The 24,345-nt window shown below is 39.6% G+C and overlaps 1 protein-coding gene across 3 annotated transcripts in view; it reads right to left on the reverse strand.

Moving 5' to 3' along the window:
- LOC124865545 (neurocalcin-delta A) overlaps positions 1-22,282 on the reverse strand; it is a 109,999-nt gene extending 87,717 nt beyond the window's left edge. For 2 of the 3 annotated variants that reach the window (XM_047360722.1, XM_047360721.1), the window contains exon 1: positions 22,139-22,282. The gene's annotated coding sequence lies outside the window, so the exon portion shown is untranslated. The remainder of the gene's footprint in view (positions 1-22,138) is intronic. The other variant, XM_047360723.1, reaches the window with a different exon arrangement.
- Positions 22,283-24,345: the final 2,063 nt, after the last annotated feature.

Raw genomic sequence — 24,345 nt, forward strand, 5'->3', positions numbered from 1 at the left:
GCCCACTGAGGGATGGCCTCGCGTCTCTCGTTCGGGCTTGGCCCTGCAGGGCCCGTGAGGATCAACCCAGCCACCAGGCGGTCTCCGGCGAGTCCTGACCCCAGGCTTGGCTCCAGGGTGGGACCCCGGCTCCGCCATACTGGGCAACGTCACGTGTCTCGATCTACTAGTCCTCATGAAGGATTCTTGAATCGCTCTTTGTCTGACCCGGCACCTAGAGCCTGTTTGCCATGGGAGACCCTACCAGGGGCATTTAAACCCCAGACAACATAGCCTCTAGGATCATTCGAGCACTCAAACCCCTCCACCACGTTAAGGTGGCGGTTCTAGGAGGGGCTCACTGTAACTGGTTGTGAATAAATCATAGAGTAATAGCCCTCTTTCTGTGGTTGCTTTTGAATGCAACAAAGAATTTGCCCCCTCCCTGACTCTTACCGTGTCTACTGCCTCCATACCTGATGTAATTGCTGAAAAGCAGTTAGAAAAATAATGCCCAGTTTGTTCACTGTGGTCACTTTTGTAAACCTAAGACACCTCCACAGAACCCAGTTTTAATATTCAAAGGATTTTACTGAGCACCACTGTAAATACACATTTTAACATTTATATGGTATTAAAAGGTTATATTTAGTTACTTATGTCATCCTGAGCTGTCTCTATAATTTTGCTGCTGTAAGCTTAGGCGGCTGGAGGGGATACTGACCCCTTTTCTTCACTCTGCTATTTTCTCCAACTACTCTCCATTAATGTATTATTAGTAACTACTACTCCCATTAACTTTATGTTCTCTCTATAGCCTCTTTCACAAAACCTTTCCTTCATAATCCCGCAATGACGAACTGCCTTTGAGCTTCCTCTGACCTATTACAAAACACACTTAGAGACAGTAACATCACACACAGCTGTGAGCTTTTAAAAATTATCACAATGGGAGTGTTGGACCACAGGGTGTGTGTGGAGTGGAATTGACATCAGCACAACCCATCAAATGTGCATCACAAGTCTCCCCATATCACTATTTTAAAATCAAAGTTGGCCGACAAACTTAGTGTAACAATCTTTCTGTTGCCTGTGCAAGGCTACAGAATTAACTTCTATACATCACCTTTTGGTGTCTTTTTTTGCTTTTAAATGCTGCGGTTGTCTGGTTGCACAAACCCAAAGTCATCACCGCATCACTCCCTCAACTCCCGAAGCTGGCCTATCCTTATGTGAGTCAGCAGATGCAGGGCTGTGACAACCTCACTGAGCAAGTAAGGGATATAACATAGGCCGGCTGACTTCTGCCCTCTTGCTGTATCAGTCCTTTTACAGAACACACGGAGATGGCAAAAAGTCACTTTAATTCTGCCTTCAAGTGTTTTGTAAAGGGGGCATCTTTGTTTTTTTTTCCTTACCTTAAAAAAAGCAGCATTCGCTCTTATCTATTTAGCTGTGTTTGTCTCCTTGACATAGCAACTAAAAGAGCCACTTCATTAACTCTTTACTTTTTTCTTAAACATGTAAAGTACTCCTGGACTGGTGCTTCTATGTTCTGTTTCTTTTTTCTGTGTCTGTTCTGTCTTCTTAAATCTCCAATCAGTTACAGTAGTTACTTTTTGTTTAAAGGGAGTCCTTCCGGTCCTCTATAGCCGCATGCTTATTCACGATGAGGAATTGCTGCTGAATTAACAGGTCTCAGTGACACTTTGGTAGTAAGATACTGTCTAGAAAAGCTAAAGAAATTCATGAATTTAGCTTTCTTTCTATTGAACTAATGTAAAAGTTAAAATGTGTAAAAATACTGAGCAGAATACAGTGAGTAGTGTTTTTTTTTTAGTAAAATAGATTCAACATTTTACAAAGCAGCAGTGGAGACAACTTTTTTATAAGTATCTAAACATGGATGATAAGCTGTTTGGAAGGCTTTTAGACAGTTTATTTTTTTATATAGTAAAATACTGATAATTTCTAAGCTCCTATAGAAAGTAAACACTATGATTATTCTCTTCTGCAATAGTAACAGTTATAGTTGATTAAAAAATAATCTGTCTGCTAACCAATATTCACCAAAAACTGAGTACACCCTCACATTTTATAATTTCTTTTTTTATGGGACAACACTGAAGATATGACACTTTGATACAATGTAAAAGAGTCAGTGTACAACTTGCATAACAGTGTACATTTGCTACATTTCCCTCCCCAGTGTCATGTCACTCATTAGTGTTACAAGGTCTCAGGTGTGAATGGGGAGGAGGTGTGTTAAACTTTGTGTTATCACTCTCTCATACTGGTCACTGGAAGTTCAAAATGGCACCTCATGGCAAATACCTATCTGAGGATCTGAAAAGTAGAATTGTTGCTCTAAATAAAGATGGCCTAGGCTGTAACAAGACTACCAACACCCTGAGACTGAGCTGCAGCACGATGGCCAAGACCATACAGCAGTTTAACAGGGCTGGTTCTACTCAAAACAGGCCTCACCATGGTCGACCAAAGGAGTTGCGAGTAGGTGCTTAGTCATATCCAGAGATTGTCTTTTGAAAATAGACGTATGAGTGCTGGCAGCAGTGCTGCAGAGGTTGAAGCTGGGGTGGGGTTTGGGGCTCAGCCAGTCAGTTCTCAGACCATACGTTGCACACTGCATCAAATTGGTCTACATGGCTGTCAGCACGGAAAGAAGCCTTTTCTAGAGATGATGCACAAAAAAGCCCACAAACAGTTTGCTGAAGACAAGTGGACTAAGGGCATGGATTACTGGAACCACATCCTGTGGTCTGATGAGACCAAGATCATCTTACCTGCTTCAGATGGTGTCAAGCATGTGTGGTGGCAACTAGGTGAGTAATACGAAGACAGGGATGTCTTGTCTACAGTCAAGCATAGTGGTGTGAGTGTAAAGGTTTGGGGCTGCATCAGTCCCAGCTGTGGGGAGCTACAGTTAATTGACATACTGTGACATACTGAGGCAGAGCACGATCCCTTCCCTTGGGACACTGGGCATTGATACAACATAATAACGACCCAAGCACACCTTCAAGACGACCACTGCCTTGCTAAAGAAACTGAGGGTAAAGGTGCTAGACTGACCAAGCGTTTCTGTGTCATTCTCAAACAGAATGTGGAGGAACGCAAGGTCTCTTAACATCTACCAGTTCCTTGATATCATAATGGAGGAGTCAAAGAGGACTCCAGTGACAACCTGTGAAGCTCTAGTGAACTCCATGCCCAGGAGAGTTAAGGCAGTGCTGGGAAATAATGGTGGCCACAAACTATTAACACTGGGTACAGTTTAGACATTTTCCCTTAGGGCTGCACTCACTTTTGTGCTGATGGTTTAGACATTAAAAGTTATTTTGAGGGGACAAATTTACACCATTATACAAGCTGCATACTCACTGACTTTTCATTTACATGATTATATCAAAGTGTCACCAGTTTTTTGAAGCCGTTACAGCCCATCCTTAATAGAAACATGAGGCAGATTAATATAATGTATGAATACAGGCTGAAATCTACTGTAGCCTAAGGAGTCACAAAGCCAAATAAAACAAGTTTTTTGGGCCAATTGTTACAGTAGTAGTAGGACCTTTTAACTGTTTACCTAAAGATTAATTAATAGAAAAAGGTATTGCAGACTTTACTGGGTGAAGGAAACATACCTGTGGAGCTCATCACTTCACATTGTTAAACACAGACAGTCAAGATTCTGAATTATGATCAAATGTTATGGAAGAATGTTAAGCCTGACAAAGACAGACATATACACGCTGACTTGAGTTATTATAGCCAGCTGGCGAGTGCAGCTGACATTTTGAAGAGCCGGTGAGCAAATTTGCTTTTCAAGCATTCCAACAGATGGGTGAAGGAAAGGATGAAGGGGTAAATCAAAGACACATTCTCAAAGTAAATATGATGAAAAAAACTTCAGAGTTTAACAGTAAACTCTTCAGACCTAAACCATATGGAACCAAAGAGGAGCCACATTTGTACCACCCACACATGGCAGAGCGATTAGGAAACAATAAGTCTACAGTCCAAAAAAGTTGTTGAAATTGTGGGGGCCAACACCATCACATGTAAAGTGCTGCATCATAAAGACAAGCAGGTGTTCTTAACAAATTGCTTTAACCTCGGTTCCAGTTTGAAACTCCCAATTTTAAACAAAAAATCTACTAAGGTTTATTAATGTTTGAGAAAGTTCAGGGATTACCTTAGGAAAACATTTTGAATGCAGTCATGAAAAAAACTGAGTGGAGAAAAGGACTCTAATATAGTCCTAACCAGTGTAATTATGAAGAGATTTCTACACAATTCCACATTTGAACCCCAATCTGTCATCTTGCTTAAAGTCATCTATGATCTAACATATGACAGATTGGCAGTGCATTGCCATTATTATTCACAGATCAGAGATTGGCATCAGACCAATCAAAAGGCCAAAGTCAGCTAGCAGTCATCTGAATTGCGTATTTCACATACACGATTGCTTTTCAGGGGCTCAAAGTTGGTGATCCCTCGTCCTGGAAGCAGTCTACGGCAATGCTGCTCCTCTCGGTCCCCTCAGCGCATACCACCAGCCCAGCGCCAAGGACGCCTGCATCGTCATCCCACTTTTCAGCCAGAATTTGTGCTTGACGCCCAGCACTTCTTCAACCAGGGTCAGCATGGTTCCATGTCTCAGTCATCGCTACAATCTTCTCCACCACCTGTCTGCTTGCTGCCGTAGGCAATGGTGTTATCAAGATGTCTCCTCAGAGCAGCAGAGCCCACTCCTTGCCTCCTTAGATCAGCAGAGCCTGCTCCTAGTCTTCTCAGACCACCTGAGCCCGCTCCTAGCCTCAACCTGCCACTGCACTAGAGCCTTGGGCAGTGTCAAGGTGGACCCGCATCGCGCTCCTGATCCCAACTTCTCTGACAAGGGGGTCTAGGCAGATTCGCCTCAGTCTCAAATTCCTGTCTCTGAGCTCCGTCAAGGGAACTTCCGGCTTACATGCCACTATACAGAGCTCTGTTGAGGGTTCTTCTGGCTTCCCCAGAAATGCTCTCCAAGGTTCCTCTGCAAGTCGCAGCGGCCGTTTTATTCGTGGGTTTTACCAGTCTCCTGGTTGGCCTCTTGACAAGGCTCTCTGTGGGTTCTCTCAGTCTCCGGGCCAACCGCCTGACAAGATTGTCTGAGTCTCCTGGCCGGCCTCCAGACCACCTACACTGCCAGTCTCCAGACCTTCTTCGTCGCCGGCCTCCAGATCTCTTTCACCTTACCTCCAGGTCTTGTCGTATTTAGTTCATTTTTCACGTGTCATTTAAAAGCATAAAATAATTTAAATCATGACTGACTGTAAAGCAATTGCAGTTAAGTATGACTCAGGCTCTCTATGCCAGTGATATATTCAGTGATGTTTGTTGTGTCATTCAGGCAGAAACGTTTTACAAGGCCAAGATGTTTCAATAAAGTTATTAAGAAGCTACATATAAGTTGTTTCATTGTCAAAACAGCAGTTCAGCAGGATGCAACTTTTTTATTAACATTTTTTTGTTGTCTTACTTATCTCTTGTGTTCCGTTATCTGTGTATTCCAGATTATCCCCATAGGTTTGTATTTGTCCTTTCCCCTGTTAAGTGTTTCCTTGTGTCTTGGTCCATCTCCCTCTGTGTTAATTAATTATCCTCCCTCAGTCTGGTTACTTACCCTCTACATCAGCTGCTCCAAATTATCCCCTGATGAACACACTGGCTCTCTGGTTCTTATTTTTTCTCTCTGCATCCTCCCGTTATACTTTCCATGCCTGTTATTATCCTTTTACCTATCTGTTCCTTCGTCTCCAATACCCTGCATGTTTCCACCAGTACTTCTTCTCATGGTTTTTAGTGCTCCCGTAAAAGCTTTGCTATTTCTTTAGTAATGTTGGGTCCAGCCATGGATTACAACATTTATAGGCCCGTTTGATCTTTTTTGGAATTTTCTAAATAAATCACAGTAACCTACTTCCAGCACAGCCAGAAACAGAAGAAGAGCGGACTTCCGTGACATCACTGTTTGAACAGAGATTAGTTTAGAGTTAAATGATCTAAATCATGTTCGTTTAATGACGTTTGCTTTGTTTGCGTTGATAAACTCAGCTACAGTAAGTGCTAGCAAACTAGCACTCAGCTAATGATGTGTTCTGTGTTGTGTTTTTAAAGTTAAGACAAACTTTATTTAAAGGGTTTAAACAGAGAAAATCCACCGTAACGCGCCGTACCCACTTATGCATTTCAACCCTTTTATTAGTGGTATTTTAAAGGTATGTGTTTGATTCTGATGACAATCTATAAGCTTCTTTTGTTAGCTCCAACTGCTAACGGTTCAGAACACGTGCTTGCCCACTTTATGAGTCAGCTGAAGATCATTTACCCAGAAAGGTTGTTATTTCCAATCTAGGAAATAATATTTTCCTAAATATTATTTTACTTAACATAACTAATTAAACACCATTAAGACCCATTTATCCAAAACGTTTGGTTCTTATTCAAAATAATATTTAATTTTTTCTTTAATAGTTTTTCTTTAAATATTAATTTAATAAAGGCAGCTAAATAAACACCATTGAGAATTAATTAACCAGAAGGTTGGTTTTATTCAGCAAAACATTCTTTAAAATGTCATTTTATCAAAATAATGTTTTATCTGATCTTGCATTGTGAATGGTTCTTTGAAGGTATACCAATTATTGCCTAAATTGGTTCCAAGACCAACTTATCTTCATTTCCAGATTCTTCAAGATAATCCTTGGTTCTCAAACATAAATAATATTGCATGGTAATGTTGCATCACTCTTTTCAACCATCTTTGATTCACTGGTTTATATTGTACATAGCCATTTGTCTTCCTTATTCTTTCATTTTGCTTGGTAGTTTGGTTGTTTTACCATAGGAAAGAGTTTGTTGATTGAAATATGTTTGACTTTGAGTTGACTTATTTTTGTTAATAAATGTATTTTACGAAATTGTGCGAATTCATTCTGTGTGTGTTTACAGAGTTTTGCTGTTCAATAATGCCAGAGCTTGGCTCATCCCTTTCAATTTTGTCCTTATACCACCCGCCTTATTGGGCTGGTATTCACATGACAATCCTTAACAGACCTAAATATTATTTAATATAAATAAATATAATTTAATAAAATATTTTTATATATTACTGTAATTTTAAAGATATTCCTATTCATAATATATTCCTATTCATAATCACAACATTAATAAATCATCATCATGCTCATCCCTCGATCCTGTCTACACCTGGGTCCTACTCCAAGTAGGACCCAACTATAATTGTTGAGTTTCTTCTTCAAAAACGTTGCTGGTAAATGATGCTCCAAGTTAAGAGCACAGACTCAGTGGTGTAAAGCAGAGGCACAAGACAACAACCGCAGAGCTCTCTGTACGAGAGATGAAGGTTTTCTTTGACAGCTCGGTGGTTCTACAAGGATTTATTAAAGGACATGCCCTACATTTATAGTTTAAATAAAATAACTGTTTACAAGAAACAATTTTAGGGTTGTCTTCAAATTTCTATAATCTATTTTCCTGTGTTTTCATTTTTTAATTATAAGATGTAGTGTTACATCTTGTTCTGCCCAATTTCCTCTATATAGGGATGTTAATATTAAAAAGGAGCATGCCAACAAATGTTGATATGCTAAATAATAAACAATGTGCCTGTAATCAGACTCACAAATATTCTTGTGGGACCAGAGGACTGAAGCACAACTGCATCCTTGGTTTCAATGAAGAATGCAAACAATTCTGGCCTGGGAAAACTGAAGGACAAATGTTGAGTGTGTTTTTTTTTCAATTTGAATTTCCCACACTAAAGCATTGTGAAATTAGGAAAATAGGCTTTAGAACAAAACAGCCAGCAATTTGTAAGTGACACTATATTGTTAATCCTGCTGTTCAGTAATTGCATACTGCAGAAAAGTTGCAGTGCACTAATTCTGCTTAAGGCCAAAAGTGTCTCCTTTTCCTTGCTTTTTTAACCAACTTTGTGCAGTGTAATTTCACAGTGCAGATATAATTCTCTAATTCAACATCCATCTTTTATACCTAGCTCAGCAGGCCTGAGCAGTGCTCGTACCTTTCTAAGACACCATTGCAGGGGTAAGGAAAGCTAATGACTTTTTATCATGGATTTTAGCACCAATGCGATACTAAGACGATGAAGCTTTTATTGACAAGAAATTTACAATACTGCGTAAATGTGGAATTCAGACTGACTGAACTTAATATTCTTAAGACTTTGTTGACAGATGGTTGTTTATTTTAAACATTTAGTTTTATATCTAATGAAATTGTTAAGAAGTTTTAGCATGTCAGACATGCAGTTAGTTAACCAACTACCAACCTAACTAATATGTAGGCTTTATAGGCTGCGTGGGGGAGCATGGTGACAGTGGTGCCACAGAACTTGTGATATGTAGCAACGTTGCCTAAACATAGACAATTTGAAGCAGAATTATCTACCAAATGCAGAGAGTACAATCAGGCTAGAAGCACTCTTGAGTAACACTGTTGGTAATGAACTGCAATAAGCCTCGAAGCCTGCTGCCTGCCACGGCTACAATAAAAATGACTATGCTACCATCACACTCATCACTGGCTGAAACAACCAATCCACACTATTGACTCACAAATAAATACCATGCCCAAGTCAGGGCACTTGTACATAGCAGTCAGTATTTGAAGTGTTTCATATTCTGAATCTAGCAGATTTAAATTATTTTAGCCTGTCGCAGCAAGCAGCAATGAATAGTCCTCTCATGTGTCTAATACACTGATGGAAAAAAACGGATGGTGTTTCATGCTCCAAAGCAAAGCTAGGATTTATTGTGAAGCCCTCAAACCTTCAATATATCCAGTCAATTTCAACCAATTGTGACAAAGTCAGTCCTGGTGCAAATGTGAGACTTGTGGTGGTAGTGTTATGGTAACAGACATGGTGAAGGCAATAATGACAATTATGTCATAGAATAACTAAACACAAACTTGTGTTCATGTATTTCTGCTTTGAGCTCCCTACAAACACACACCTTAGATGGTGAGCAGCCTGTCAGCTAATGAAAGGAAACGAAATCATCATTTTCATCTGGAAAAAAAATGTTAATAAAAAAGTTGCATCCTGCTGAACTGCTGTTTTGACAATGAAACAACTTATATGTAGCTTCTTAATAACTTTATTGAAACATCTTGGCCTTGTAAAACGTTTCTGCCTGAATGACACAACAAACATCACTGAATATATCACTGGCATAGAGAGCCTGAGTCATACTTAACTGCAATTGCTTTACAGTCAGTCATGATTTAAATTATTTTATGCTTTTAAAACTATATGACTGTATGCCACAGTATGAATCAAATTGTTGATGCAGCTGCTCAGCCAAGAAAACCCATTCCATGAAGCTCCTTATGCACGCTTCTTCAGCTAATCTGAAGGCCACATGAAGTTTGTAGTGATTGACTCTGCAGAAAGTTGGTGACCTCTGTGAACTATGCATGTCAGCATTTGCTGTTCCCTGTCCATCAGTTTACATAGCCTACCACTTCATGGCTGAGTTCTTGTGGTTCCCAATTGCTTCCACTTTCTTATAATACAACTGACAGTTGATGGTGGAATATTTAGCGATTACATTTCATCACTGGACTTTGTTGCACAGTTGGCATCCCATCACAGTGCCACGCTGGTATTTATTGAGATCCTGCAAGTGACCCATTCTTTCACAAATGTTTGTAGAAACAGTCTGCCTGCCTAGGTGCTCGATTTATACACCTGTGGCTAGAGAAGTCATTGAACACCTATGGCAATATAATGCATTTAATGCAGTCAAGCAGTTCCTTGCAATACTGATTCAGAATACTTTAAAAACTAATTGGCTATATACTGTGCAACCCTATATGGGACAACAGGGAAAATTAAAAATATGGACATTTTCCACAACTGATGGAACAGCAAGACCGAAACTGGTCAGGGAGGCTGCCAAGAGGCTAAAAGCAACCCTTAAGGGGCTGGAGAATTTTCCAACAAATGCTGGTTCTGTTCTATATGTGATAACAATCTCCTATTGCTATCCTCCATGTTTCTGGACTAAAACAATGATTAGAAACAGAATTCCATCCACCCAAAAAAAAAAAAGAAAAACATTCAGACCTGGCTAAAATCTCTCAAAAAGATTGTGGAAGAATGTGTTTCATTCTCACGAAACCAGACTGGACCTTTTGGGACATCATTCCGAAAGGTATGTTTGACCACAAAATCACCAAATAAACACCATGCCCCCAATAAAATATAGCAGTGGCAGCGTCATGCTGTGGGACAAACTTTTTTTAGATGAAACTAGACATATTTTATTTAGGTGGATAAAATCATGAACAGTTTCAATGATGAAGAGGGATTTTAAGTTAAGCCTGAATGCTGAAATTAAATCAATGGTGCCTCAACAAGTTTTAGAATTAATTCAAATATTAGATTAGATTTCTTTTGCCTTACAGTTCAATTATACAGGAAAACCGTTTGAAATATATATATTTTTCTTACACAAAATGTATCATTTTAACAGGGTTGTAGACTTTTGAGACTCACTGTAACTGCATTCTGACACAATTTGATGCCAGACTTGGGCCTGGTTGGGCACAACCTCATGGAAATGCACTGTTGGCGTATAGAGCGTGGTGATGATGCAGTGAGCACATCGGGGTTGAGAAAAAGAGTGGGAAGCATCCTACTAGAAAAGTACTAAAAACATTGCAGCCCAACGATTTTCTTAATGTGCTGCGATTCTGCTATTTTCTAAAGCGCCACTTAGGTGGTTGACAGTTTTAATACTGGGTGCTAGGCCTGCACAAAAAGGATTGGCATAATTTCTATCCTAAAACCCACCAATGTGGCTCTGACGTACCAGTTCACATGTGTGGGCATATGCTGAAGAGGTTTGTGTTTTCAGGCTGCAAAAGAACCTTTTCTGGCAGGTGAAACTATGCGGTTTTCCCTTCACTGTCAAAAACATTCTGTGAAGGATGACCACACCTGACACAAAATATATAAAAAGAATAAATTTTAAATACCATTTCATGCCAGGAAAACATCAATTTACAAGCAAAATCATTCACTATGTCCCTTCACTTACATATGAACTAAGGGTGTGGCTATATAGCTTTCTGTGTCCATTAACGTTTTTACACAAAGAAGCATGCAAATAATTATGCAAATCACACATAACCATTATTTTTACATCTATTTTATCTTCATATATTTTATTAGAGTGAAAACTGCTCATGTCCGACTGGATGTTAATGTGTTAAGGTAAAGCACATGCACTAAAATAAAAAACAATTAATAATAAAAGAATTGTTATTTATCGGCAGCAAAATTTATACAACTGAATAGATTGCTTCAGTTTATCTTCATAACAATCGCAAACAGAGTTATTATGGAGATAAAATGGACCTGCACATATCAGTAAGAGCTGTTCATTACTGACCAAAACTGTCAGGACTGCAGCAGTCTATTGATGTGCATCTTGAGCATCTAATGATCTAATGGGAAAAAGGTCCATGGTCTACTATGCTCACACTTTTACCCTTTTTGATTTCTGTTATTTATCTGCATCACTTGACACCATAACAGTGTTCTGTATGTCCTTCTTTCTGTATAACCTGATCGATTAATTGTTCCCCTCTTCTCTTTAAGTTGCAATGCGTTCACTGCAACACCTTGACTGTTTTTGTAAAGCACCATGCCATGTTGTGTTTGGTGTATTTAAAACATGGTGTTTTGCTTTCAGGCCAAACATTTCCACTTTGGTCTCATCTGTCCAAAAATTCCAACATTACTGAGGTTTTTAATATGATGTAACTTGGCAACCCTAAACGTGATGTTACGTTTGTTTTTTTTGTTTTTTTTTTATAGGGGTTCTCCCGGTAACTCTATAGAAGAAACCCTACTTCAGTTGATGTAACTGTGCTTTCGTGACCGTAAACATTTACCATGCTCACTATGGCTTTTGAGTGTTTGTGTCTGACCTCAGGGTAACCTAGCCTGGATATTTTCTCCAGGGAAGATATGCATCAGTTTTAGCACTTGTTTTCTCTTGAAAATAATACAAATATAGTTTTTAAATGGTCTTGAAGCGAGGCCACACATATGAACTTGAATGACATTAAATTCCTAATCCACATGATTTCATATCATGCTGGCTACTCTTTGCAGCTAAAACAGCTTCAACTCTTCTATTAAAGCTTTTCAGCACTCCACTATGTTTACGAGTGTGTTTATAGGAACTATTGACCATTCTTGCAGAAATGCATTTCTGTGGTCAGACACTGATGTTGGTCGAGAAGTCCTGGTTCACAGTCTGTTCATAAAGCGAGTATATAATTATCTCTTTAGATAGCTGATTACAATTGGATATCTAAAGCCATCATTTGTGAGTTCTGAAACTGAATCAAAATCACTACTAACTCAAAAGAAGTGTGTAATAATCGATCTGAGATGTGTGTCTTAGAAACTACAACCACATACATATGCTGCAGCTTCATGAGCATCATGAGCGTAATAAATGTTAATTTCCTTAATAATAAAATCTCAAACATTTTCAATTTAATATATTTATTTCTCAATGTATAAACTTTAACGCATATATCAAACAACATCCTGTTTGTATTGTAACATCTCAGGTGTTTCAAACATTTCTTCTCCCATGTTGCTGGCTGCAGACGACAAGTCGCTAACGTATACAGGCGTGCTGATGGTGCCAAATGTAGGAGTTGTAGCCGTAGATCTGTGGCTGTTGAAAATTGTGAATTCTTCAACCTTGAGAAAAAAATTCACGCTTAACCAGGTGCTTCCTCAGATGAAAAGTATTCCCGCATATATTGCAGTGACCGTAATCTGCATCACATTTTGAAAAGTGGAGCCATACTTTCGAGCTCTTTCTATTAGCCATGTTTGGTTGATGGTACCAGCGGCAACCAGTTTGAGTTGAGTGTTTCTATTGTGTTTATGTTTTGATAATTTTCTTGTTTTCTCAGTTAATTATTGTTAGTATTATCTTGTCACACTGGTTTATTCTTGTGCTGTTCTTTCTACATTTGGAATTATCTTCTGATTCTGGGTGACAGCTGTTTGCAGAGTGAGCTCTCTGTGCTACAAAAAAGACCTTGTTTTGGCAGACTCAAACCTACTCAGGATCGACTGTACACAAAATATTATTCATAACGTTGATCCATATTACATGAGAAACAATAATCTAAAGTTAAATAATAAATTATATTCAAATCACGAATTAAGCTTAAATTACATTACAATGGATATTGATCCAGATTTGAACTTTTACATTAAGTTAAATGACTGTAAATACTATCATGAGCAACAAATATCAACTTTAACTAATATTGCTGAAGATGTACTATCAATATTACACTGGAATGGAAGAAACCTAAATGCAATTTTAGATAATATCGTTGACTTTTTATATCAACTGGATGTGCATTTGGATGTTATTGCAATATCAGAGACGTGGCTATAAAGTGATAAAAAAAAAATCAACTTTGATATTGACGGTTATGATATGTACAGACAAGACCGATATTGTAAGAGTGGTGGTGGAGTGGCACTATATGTAAATAACAAGATACATGGACGAATTGTGGACAATTTGACCATTGATGTGGATAACATTATGGAATGTGTGACCTATGAAATAGAAATGGCAAATAGGAAAAACATACTGATTAGTTGTATATATAGACTTGTACTCGTAGTCTTCCGCTTCATCCGGTACCGGGTCGCAGGGGCAGCTGACTCAGTAGAGACACCCAGAAGTCCCTCTCCCCAGACACGTCCTCCAGCTTGTCCGGGGAAATCCCAAGGCGTTCCCGGGCCAGCCGAGAGACATAGTCCCTCCAGCGTCCCCTGGGCCTCCTCCCGGTGTGAGGTGCCTGGAACACCTCCCAAGGAAGGCGCCCGGGAGGCATCTGGTATAGATGCCCGAGCCACCCCAACTGGCTCCTCTCGATGTGGAGGAGTAGCGGCTCTACTCCGAGCTCCTCCCAGATGGCCAAGCTCCTCACCCTATCTCTAAGGGAGTGCCCTTAGAGAAGAGACGAAACCCACTGGTTCCTAAACCAGACCCCCTCCGGCCCTTGGCTGCACCTAGAAATCCTGTCCGTAAAAGTTATGAACAGGACCGGTGACAAAGGGCAGCCCTGCTGGAGTCCAACATGCACCGGGAAGAGGTCCGACTTAGTGCCGGCAATGCGGACCAAACTCTTGCTCTGCTTGTACAGAGACCGGATGGCCCCTAATAAAGGGGCCCCGACTCCATACTCCTGGAGCACCCTTCCAGGACACCACGAGGGACACAGTCAAATGCCTTCTCCAGGTCCACAAAACACATCTGGACCAGCTGGGCAAACTCCCATGAACCCTCAAGTACCCTGTAGAGGGTGTGGAGTTGGTCCAGTGTTCCACGACCGGGACGAAAACCACACTGCTCCTCCTGAAGCTGAGGTTCAACTGTTGGCCGACCTCTCCAATACCCCGGCGTAGGCCTTACAAGCGATGCTGAGGAGTTTGATATAATGAAATCTCAAGACTATCAAGGGATTCTAGAGAGAAATGTGCTGCCCAGTGTCAGAAAGTTTGGTCTCAGTCGCAGGTCATGGGTCTTGCAACAGGCTAAGAATGGTTAAGAGGAAATCTTTGGAAGGAGCTGAAACATGCTGTCTGGAAAAGGCCCCTTTCAAACCTGAGACAACTGGAACAGTTTGCTCATGAGGAGTGGGCCAAAATACCTGCTGAGAGGTGCAGAAGTCTCATTGACAGTTATAGGAATCGTCTGATTGCAGTGATTGCCTCAAAAGGCCGTGCAACAAAAGATTAAGTTCAGGGTACCGTCATTTTTGTCCAGGCCTGTTTCATGAGTTTATTTTTTAAAATAATTGTTTTGAAGCATGGTTGAAAAGCAATGTCTGACTTTCATTTGTTCATTTTCATAGAATTTTTATTCATTATTACCTTTGTCAGATTCAAGTTATTGTTGTGACCATTGTGGGTTTTTCTTTCATTAACCGATGGGTACCAACAATTTTGTCCACGTGTGTATAGGGACATACATACAAAACAAATACTAAAGCCTTATTTAAATTACAGAAAAACCGTTGAGAATTCTTCATGTAGCAGGCAATAGGGATCACAGGTTATTTTTTAAGTCCAAAATACTTAAGTTTAATTATTTGGTCAACTTCAAAACACTACAATTACTCTTTAAAGCAAAATACCACCAATTATCAGAGAATATTCAAATATTATTCAGTGATAGAGAAGCTAACTACAACTTAACTTCACAAAGTTGTTTTTCCATACATCTATAACAAAAATGTGCATAACGCGATGCGGAGTTGATTTATGGAACGGGTTAAATTACAAGTTTAAAAGTTGCTTAAATATATATCAGTTTAAAAATATTTTGAAATACGCCATATTAGAAAATTATGCAAGCAAAGGATGATTTCAGCAAATTATAAAAAAATAGCATATTTCATAAATCATGATGGCAACCTTGCTATTATAATGTTAATCTGTCAAATTTTACAGTTACATATGACATAATAGTATAAGATTTTTAAAAGCATACAGCTGTTCACATCTTGACTGGAGGAGGGGTCAGGAGTATATATGTTTTTTTTTTTTTGGGCACAAAATGTTATGTTGGCATGCATTGTTTGTTATTTATTTTGTTGGGTTGCTCAATAAATAAATAAATAAATAAATTATTGTTAGCATTATCTTGTCACACTGTTATTCTTGTGCTCTGTTCTTTCTACATTTGGAATTTCTTCTGTTAGATACTCCCTTGGGTCTCTTTGTGTTTTTGCACTCCTCATTTCTTCTGCCTCAGCTGCTCCACATATCTTCTAATTGTTTTGCCTTCTCTCTGCCTCAGCTGCAACTCATTCCATCTGTTTAGCTCAGCTGGTTGTCCTGTCATATCTCTACCCCTGCCTCTGTATATACACTTACCAGTTCTCTTTGTTTGTCGCTGGTTCCATTTATTGACTTTATGCTCTTCTCCCACAGCATCTTCTCCCGAACCAGATCAATAAGTACTGCTGCCCCCCAGGGGTGTGTTCTATCCCCACTCCTCTTCTCCCTGTACACAAATGACTGCACTTCATCGGACTCGTCCGTGAAACTCCTGAAGTTTGCAGACGACACAACTGTCATTGGACTGATCCAGGACGGTGATGAGTCTGCATACAGACAGCAGGTGGATCGGCTGGTACACTGGTGCAGTCAGAACTACCTTGAACTGAACCCACTCAAGACTGTGGAAATTGTGGTGGACTTTCGGAGAACACCAACCCCATACACCCCCCTCACCATCCTCAACAACACTGTATCGGCCGTGGACCACTTCAGGTTCTTAGGAACCTGAGGACCTGAGATGGTCTTCACACATAGACACTGTTCAAAAGAAGGCCCAGCAGAGACTGTACTTCCTGAGGCAACTGAAGAAGTTCCACAGGAGCTGTTGGTTATCTTCTACACTGCCATCATTCAGTCTGTCTTGTCTTCATCCATCTCAGTGTGGTTTGGCTCATCCACAAAACAGGACAGGTCCAGACTGCAACAAATAATCAGGTCTGCAGAGAGAATAATCAGAGCTGACCTTCCCTCCATCCAGGACTTATACAGGTCTAGAGTCAAGAAAAGAGCTGCTAAAATCTCTGCAGACCCCACACACCCTGCACATAAACTCTTCAGAGATTTACCTTCAGGCCCCCGCTACAGAGCACTGTTTACTAAAACCAGCCGCCACAGAGACAGTTTCTTCCCCCAGGCTGTTTCTCTGTTGAACATTTAATAGAGTACAAAACAACAGCATACAGATGTTGCAAATGCAACTTTTTATTTATATATGTGTATATTTGTATATTGTATATAAGTATATTCTGTAATGCAAAAACAAAAACCAGAGAGCAAAGTGTACCGGAGTCAAATTCCTTGTTTATATGTACGAACTTGGCAATAAAGCTGATTCTGATTCTGTTGCTCCGTGTTCTCCATGCTTTACCAGTCTTACCACTTTCTATGGGATACTTTTTATTATACAAACATTCAGTTCTTGCTTGCTCTGCCTTTGAGTCCTTATACCAAAGCATGACAACAATTATAATTAGAAGAATTACTAATATAGTATTAAGAAATCCTGAGTTCAACAATGCCAACTGATCACTACATTTGTGAGACACATTGGAGCATCAAAAATAAGTAGCACATTTATTGAAGAAAAATGCTTTCTATTCACAAAATAAATGTATTTACAGATGGTGCCCTTATAGCAATATGAGAGCAGCTAATAGATCTGGTTACATTTGGAAACTGGCTCCTCGCTGCAAATTACATTTTGATGTTTTCTATGTTTAGCTATAGTAAGAGAGATTTTAAATATCTAGTAAACTTACGCAGACGCTGTCCCATTTGGCTGGCATGCCATGGCTCGGGGATGGCTGTGAAATACCCGACCTGTCAGCCAGCTTATTCTGAAAAGCTCCCATTGCAAAAAATCCCAGCATGAGAACTTGAACTTGCACAGACAAACGCACAGTTCCTCCAAACTGCATCATTATGTGCCAGCAGGACATTACAATCTCTGAACACATGATCCCTCTGAGTTCTTCTGTCAGCAATGTCCTCCAGCAGAGTCAAAGCTGCCATTGTTCTACAATTACCCTATTTATGGACATGGGTGATTGTCTACACCTTGTCCACTTTAGGAATCACTACACCTGACTTGTCTGAAATTAATCTGCCCATGCATTACCATTACCATTGTCAGTGTATTTAGGTGAGTTTTAGAACTTTGCAGTTTGATACTATTGACTGAAAAGGTTTGTGTGGCTGTTGCACATTTTCACAGCAGGTCAAAAATTCGCATGGATTTCCACACACTTTCACACAACATTCATTTTTATGCATGTCGACTTATGCATGAAACAATGCGCCGCAAGGTTTTTGTGTGCATGCACGATTTATAAGTGAGGCCATTGGTGAGGACATGTGTTACTGGTTTTCTCTTGATACATTAAATTGTAGCACTGCAAAGAGGAACTTATTGTTTACCATGTCAATATGTTCCTGTGTGCTGTTGTAGTGCTGCCAGTGTTTAATTTAATCATTAAACCTGTGTAAATATGGGAAACATTCTGTATGCCCCAGAAAAAGCTACATGTTTCAGAATTGTTTAATATAATAATATATGTTTAAAATATGTAGAACTCATGTATTTCTCTCAAATGAACATGTCAGTGTTACTTTCTTACCTGTGCATTTTACTGCCTATAAACTGAACATTTACGCCATCACATCAGCAGGTTTTTAGAGGTAAAAAGTATATGATGTTGTTAACAATTTTGAAAACTGTTTTAAAAAATCATGTACCTGTAATTTAAAATTATCCTTTCCAGCCATATTATAGCGCATTGAAGTACGTTACATTTTGCCACATTACAACCACAAACTTCAATGTATTTTATCAGGACTTTATGTGACAGACCAAAACAAAGTAATAAATAACTGGCAAGTGGAAGGAGAAGAATGCAGGGTTTTCACATTTTTTACCAATAACAAAATACAAGGGTGGCATTCATTTGTATTCAGCCCCCCTTAAGGGAGTCCAGTCCAATTAATTGCCTTCAGAAGTCCCTAAATCAAAAAGAGTCCACCTGTGTGTGAATGTAATTTCAATTTGAATCCAGCTGTTCTGTGGAGGACTCAGAGGTTTGCAAGAGAGCATTTAGTGAACAAACAGCATCAGAAAGACCAAGGAACACAGCAGACAGGTCAGGGAGAAGGCTTTGGAAACGTTTAAAAGCATGGTTAGATTATAAAACAATATCCCAAACTTCTCCATTTGAATCATCCAAAAATTGACAGAGTATGGCACAACCACCTACTAGGCCTGTATGATATCAGGAAAAAATATAATTGTGATTTTATTGCTGGATATTGTGATGATGAAATCCATTACAATTACAATCACAGACTCTTTCATCACAATGATCATAATCATTCTTTATAAACTTTTGCATCTCAGCCACTAAAAATATACATCACATGGATTGAGGGCAGGTAAAGTCCATCCAACAGGCCAGATATATTATTGGCATTCAGAACTTGCATCCATGGTACTTGAAATATAAGACATTACCAAACATTGCATTCAAGCAGTCTGTTGTTATTGTATTATTTCAGATACTGATATTGCAATGGAATAGTTTAAATTAAGGCAGACCTAATCTAATACATGATTCATGGTAACCTTAAACAAAGGATTATCACAGACCGTTTTCATCCAATCTGACTGAGCTTGATTTCACAAGGAAGTATGGCCCAAAATTTCATTCTCTATAGATGCAAAGCAGCAAGAGAGAAACCTCACAGAAAACTAGCTATAATTGCACTGAAAGGTGGTTCTATGATGTATTAAATCAAGAGCGCTGAACACAAGTACACGGCACACGTTTCAGATTTTTATTTGGAAAAATATCTCATAACCATGTATCATTTTCCTGTCTGTACACAGTTATGCACTACACTGTGTTTATCGAGCACAGAAAATTCCAATTAAATATATTAAGGTCGATCAGTCTGTCAGACGGACGGATATTTTCTTATTGTAAAAGGTTTATCACGAGATGTTGGGAATATAACTAATTTATAATTATAAGGGATATCTGTCTGAAGGGCTGCATGGTGGCGCAGTTAGTAGCACTGTTGCCTTGCAGCAAGAAGGTCCTGGGTTCAATTCCCAGCCTGGGGTCTTTCTGCATGGAGTTTGCATGTTCTCCCTGTGCATGCGTGGGTTCTCACCAGGTACTCCGGCTTCCTCCCAAAGACATGCCTGTTAGGTTAATTGATCTCTCTAAATTGCCCTTAGGTGTATGAATGAGTGTGTGCATGGTTGTTTGTGTGTTGCCCTGTGATGGACTGGTGACTTGTCCAGGGTGTACCCTGCCTCTTGCCCATAGACTGCTGGAGATAGGCACCAGCTCCCCTGCGACCCACTATGGAAGAAGTGGTAGAAAATGACTGACTGTAAACTGGAGCCAACTAATGAGTGTTGGTTTAACTATTAAAAAAAAAAATCAATTGATTAAACAATATTTCTTTAAGTGTTACCTTTTTTTAGCTGGCTGCGATGTGTGAAAGTTACATGGTGAGTGGGACATTTCACACTTTTAAAGCTCTCATGTCAGTGCTCACTGGCGGAAAAACTAACACAATGATGCTGTTTTTACATTTATCAAACTTACTCTCAAATCTCAGTATTTTCCGCACTTTCCTTCAATGTATTTCATGTGGAAAACTAATTGTAGCCTTGTTGCTTCTATAGGATTTCAGAGGGAAAGTGCTACTAATCAGTTGCATTGGTTAGCTGATCATCACCTGATGTGACGATCTCAATAAAAATCTAAGGACTCGTAGTTTGCTGGTCTGAAACCGACAACTGTGTGTTTAGACAATGCAAAGTTTGAAAAACATCAGCAATGATCTTTGATATGCATTTGTTGTTACCGACGTCCTTTAGCTTGTACCGCTACAAACTAAAGGACCGCCCCCTACCCAATCAAGGACTGAAAGTCTTCCTACATTTCCAGCATGACTCAGCATAGTTGGAACCGCAAGCAAGCAGGTACTAAAAATAGTAACGGTTCTACGTAACCGTTACTATTTGAAAAGCCAAAAAAGCGAGTACTGAGCTGTACTGAACCGTGCTGAGCAGGAAATAGTGGAAAAGGGGTTTAACGGACAATCTCAAACACTGCAGCAATCTGCACGACAATGTCTGAAAAAGAAAAGAATCAAGCTGTTGCACGGGCCTAGTTAAAGTCCAGACCTCAGCATGATTGAAATGAGGAGTTGGGACCTTTAAAAAAGCAGGTTTTACAGAGAATGGGACGTAAAATAAAAAAATATACGAAAATGCCTTGCCAGAGGTCAGAGGAAAATAGACAAGACAGGTTTGAGATGATAGAAAGGCAACAGAAGCTCAAATAACCACTTTTTACATGAAAGGTATGCAGACTACAATATCTGAACACACACCGCATCACACAGCAAGAGAAGAGCAGTCAGCTGAAAACAGGACACTGAGACTTTAATTCACACAAGCTTACTGACATTGGACAATAACAGATTACAAAGCTCGAATCATCTTAAACTGGTTTCATCAACATGCCAACGAGTCCAATCAAACTCCAATGGCCTCCACAGTCACCAAATCTCAATCCAATGGAGCACCTTTGGGATACGATGGGACAGGATATTTGTATCATCAATTTGCAGCCAACAAATCTTTAGTTTTTGAGAGATCTGGAAGCCAAAGGGGTTCTAATCCACTACTAGCAACGTGTACCTAATGAAGTGGCTGATATGCTGTAAAGAAAAGTTATCCAAAATGTATCTGCAATGAAGTGGAGAGACTGAAAAAGTCATAGAAAAACACTAATAGGTTATTGGTGTTAAAGACGTATTGAGTTTTTCCAGTAAGCGTATTGGCCGTCACGGAAACCTTTTTTTGCCACATAATTCAATACTGACTGAAAGTGGAACTGCATTTGTCCAGTGTTGTGAGCCTTCACATTAAGTTCACTCAGCCAAAGACCTTTTGAGATTTCGATCTTACTTAAACAGGGTTGAAAATTCATGCCGTGTGCTCAGGCTTAGGGCAGCCCTGAACACAACACTAAAAGCACAACACCTGTTGATAAAGGCAGCATGGTCAACGTAATAACAGTGGAACAGTATGCAGGGGACCATCAACTGTCCAGCATCCAGTCGGAGACAAAATTAGCTTACCAAGCTAAGGTGTTATCGGCTTTACGACCACCGTCGTTCATAATGCATGTTAATTACCTTTGCGGACCTTACATGCTGCTCGAAAACAGTCTTTGAAACTAGCTACGAAAATGTCCGGGGCGGTTTTTTATCTTCTATCCGAAGTGAGTAGAACTCGTTCACTTTATTTTGCTAAATCTTTTTGATTTGTTGTGTTCAGGAACACAAACACGTCAACACGCTGGATAAATCCAGCTCCCTGCTCTCCCCAGACTATTGACTTACCCGTAGGTGAACACCCCTAGCTCCCTCTTCTTCCACCGTTGACTCGGTTATCTCTGCAGACCGATACGCGGATACACGTGTCCACAAGTGTCAGTGTTTTCGGAGTTAGAGCCGCCGCAGCGTAAAGACGATGGTCTGCTTGTGAGGAAACACTGGTTCCTCTTCCGGTCCAATCGGTTGTGTCTGTTTGAAGCATTTGCGCTCATGCTGAACTTGAAAATAACACAAGCTATAGTTGGCTGTTTTTTCTTTAAATTCTACAATTTTACAGGTAATTTTGTAAAAGTCACGTCCATGTGTAATTTCTGGTATTCAGAAAACAAAAGCAGAGTGAGACCTCTACGAGATTTGCTCTTACTAGCCGTGTTGTTTATATAGTTAGACTCGGTTGCCATCTAGTGGACGTTTAAGAAATAGGAGACTTTCTCAAAAATTAAGTCATAATAAGCAAATATAATGTGTCCTGAAAGCAGCCAATAAAAAAAGCATTGCTAGAAATGCATAATAGAGAGAGGTAATTTGTGTAAAGTTTCCTTCCCTATGCAAGGACTTCTGTAGGAAAAATAATAATGAAAAGGTAAACAGGTAAAGTTTAATAAATTATTGACACACATTTGGTAAACACCTTTAAAAGTGGATTATTATAAATTAGGTAACAATTGCAGTTTGTCAATCATTGCCCTGAACAAACCCTTCTTTGAGTCTCTTAATAATAAATGTTTTATGACCAGTTTAGATCAGTGGGGCTGTTGGCTAAATTCAATTCAAATCAGTTTGGTTAAACCCAATTCAAATCAGTTTATTAAGCACTAACTAACAACAAATATCACCTAAAGGAGGTTTATAAGAAAAACAATTCAACCTCACAGAAAGTTATACTGAAATATACACTCACCAGCCACTTTATGAGGTAAACCTGTCCAGTTGCTTGTTAACATAAAATGAAAATCATCCTTTTCATTTAGGCATCTACTTGCTAAAGTAAAAACCGACATTAGAATAAGGAAGAAAGGCGATTTAAGGGACTTTGAACTTTTACAGACAATGCAGTTGTGTGGATGAAAAGGGCTTGTTGATCTCAGAGGAGAATGGGCAGACTGAATCGAGGTAAACAGAAGGCATAAGTAGCTCAAAGAATCACTCGTTAAATCTAAGCTGTGCAGAATAACATCTCACTCATCTAAGAACAAGAAGCAACAATTTACACAAACTCACCAAAATCTGAGGTCTATTGAATATTTTATCAGCACACATTGAAAAAACCTTACCTAAGTATTGTTAATGACTGTCCTTTATGTGCACATTGTGGCACTTTTATGATAACACATCATGTCAAACAGCTAAAATTCAACGGGTTTATTGGACATTACAATAAGTTCACTACTCAAATGGTTTCCAGAATTACTAAATGTCAATCCAATACTGCACCTATGGGATGTGATGGAACAGGAGGTTCACATCATGGAAGTACAGCTAACAAATCTGCCTCAACAGTACAATACTATTATTAAAATATGGACCACATTCTCTGAGGACTGTTTGCGAAACCTTGTTGAATCTTTGCCATTAAGAATGAGGGCAGTCCTGAAAGCAAAAGGGGGTCCAACATGGCATAAGCAAGGTGTATATATATATACATGGGTTGGACAATGAAACTGAAACACCTGGTTTTAGACTACAATAATTTATTAGTATGGTGTAGGGCCTCCTTTTGCAGCCAATACAGCGTCAATCCGTCTTGGGAATGACATATACAAGTCCTGCACAGTGGTCAGAGGGATTTTAAGCCATTCTTCTTGCAGGATAGTGGCCAGGTCACTACGTGATACTGGTGGAGGAAAACGTTTCCTGACTCGCTCCTCCAAAACACCCCAAAGTGGCTCAATAATATTTAGATCTGGTGACTGTGCAGGCCATGGGAGATGTTCAACTTCACTTTCATGTTCATCAAACCAATCTTTCACCAGTCTTGCTGTGTGTATTGGTGCATTGTCATCCTGATACACGGCACCGCCTTCAGGATACAATGTTTGAACCATTGGATGCACATGGTCCTCAAGAATGGTTCGGTAGTCCTTGGCAGTGACGCGCCCATCTAGCACAAGTATTGGGCCAAGGGAATGCCATGATATGGCAGCCAAAACCATCACTGATCCACCTCCATGCTTCATTCTGGACATGCAACAGTCTGGGTGGTACGCTTCTTT

The sequence above is a fragment of the Girardinichthys multiradiatus genome, chromosome 3 (assembly GCF_021462225.1).
Source record: "Girardinichthys multiradiatus isolate DD_20200921_A chromosome 3, DD_fGirMul_XY1, whole genome shotgun sequence".
Lineage (NCBI taxonomy): Eukaryota > Metazoa > Chordata > Actinopteri > Cyprinodontiformes > Goodeidae > Girardinichthys > Girardinichthys multiradiatus.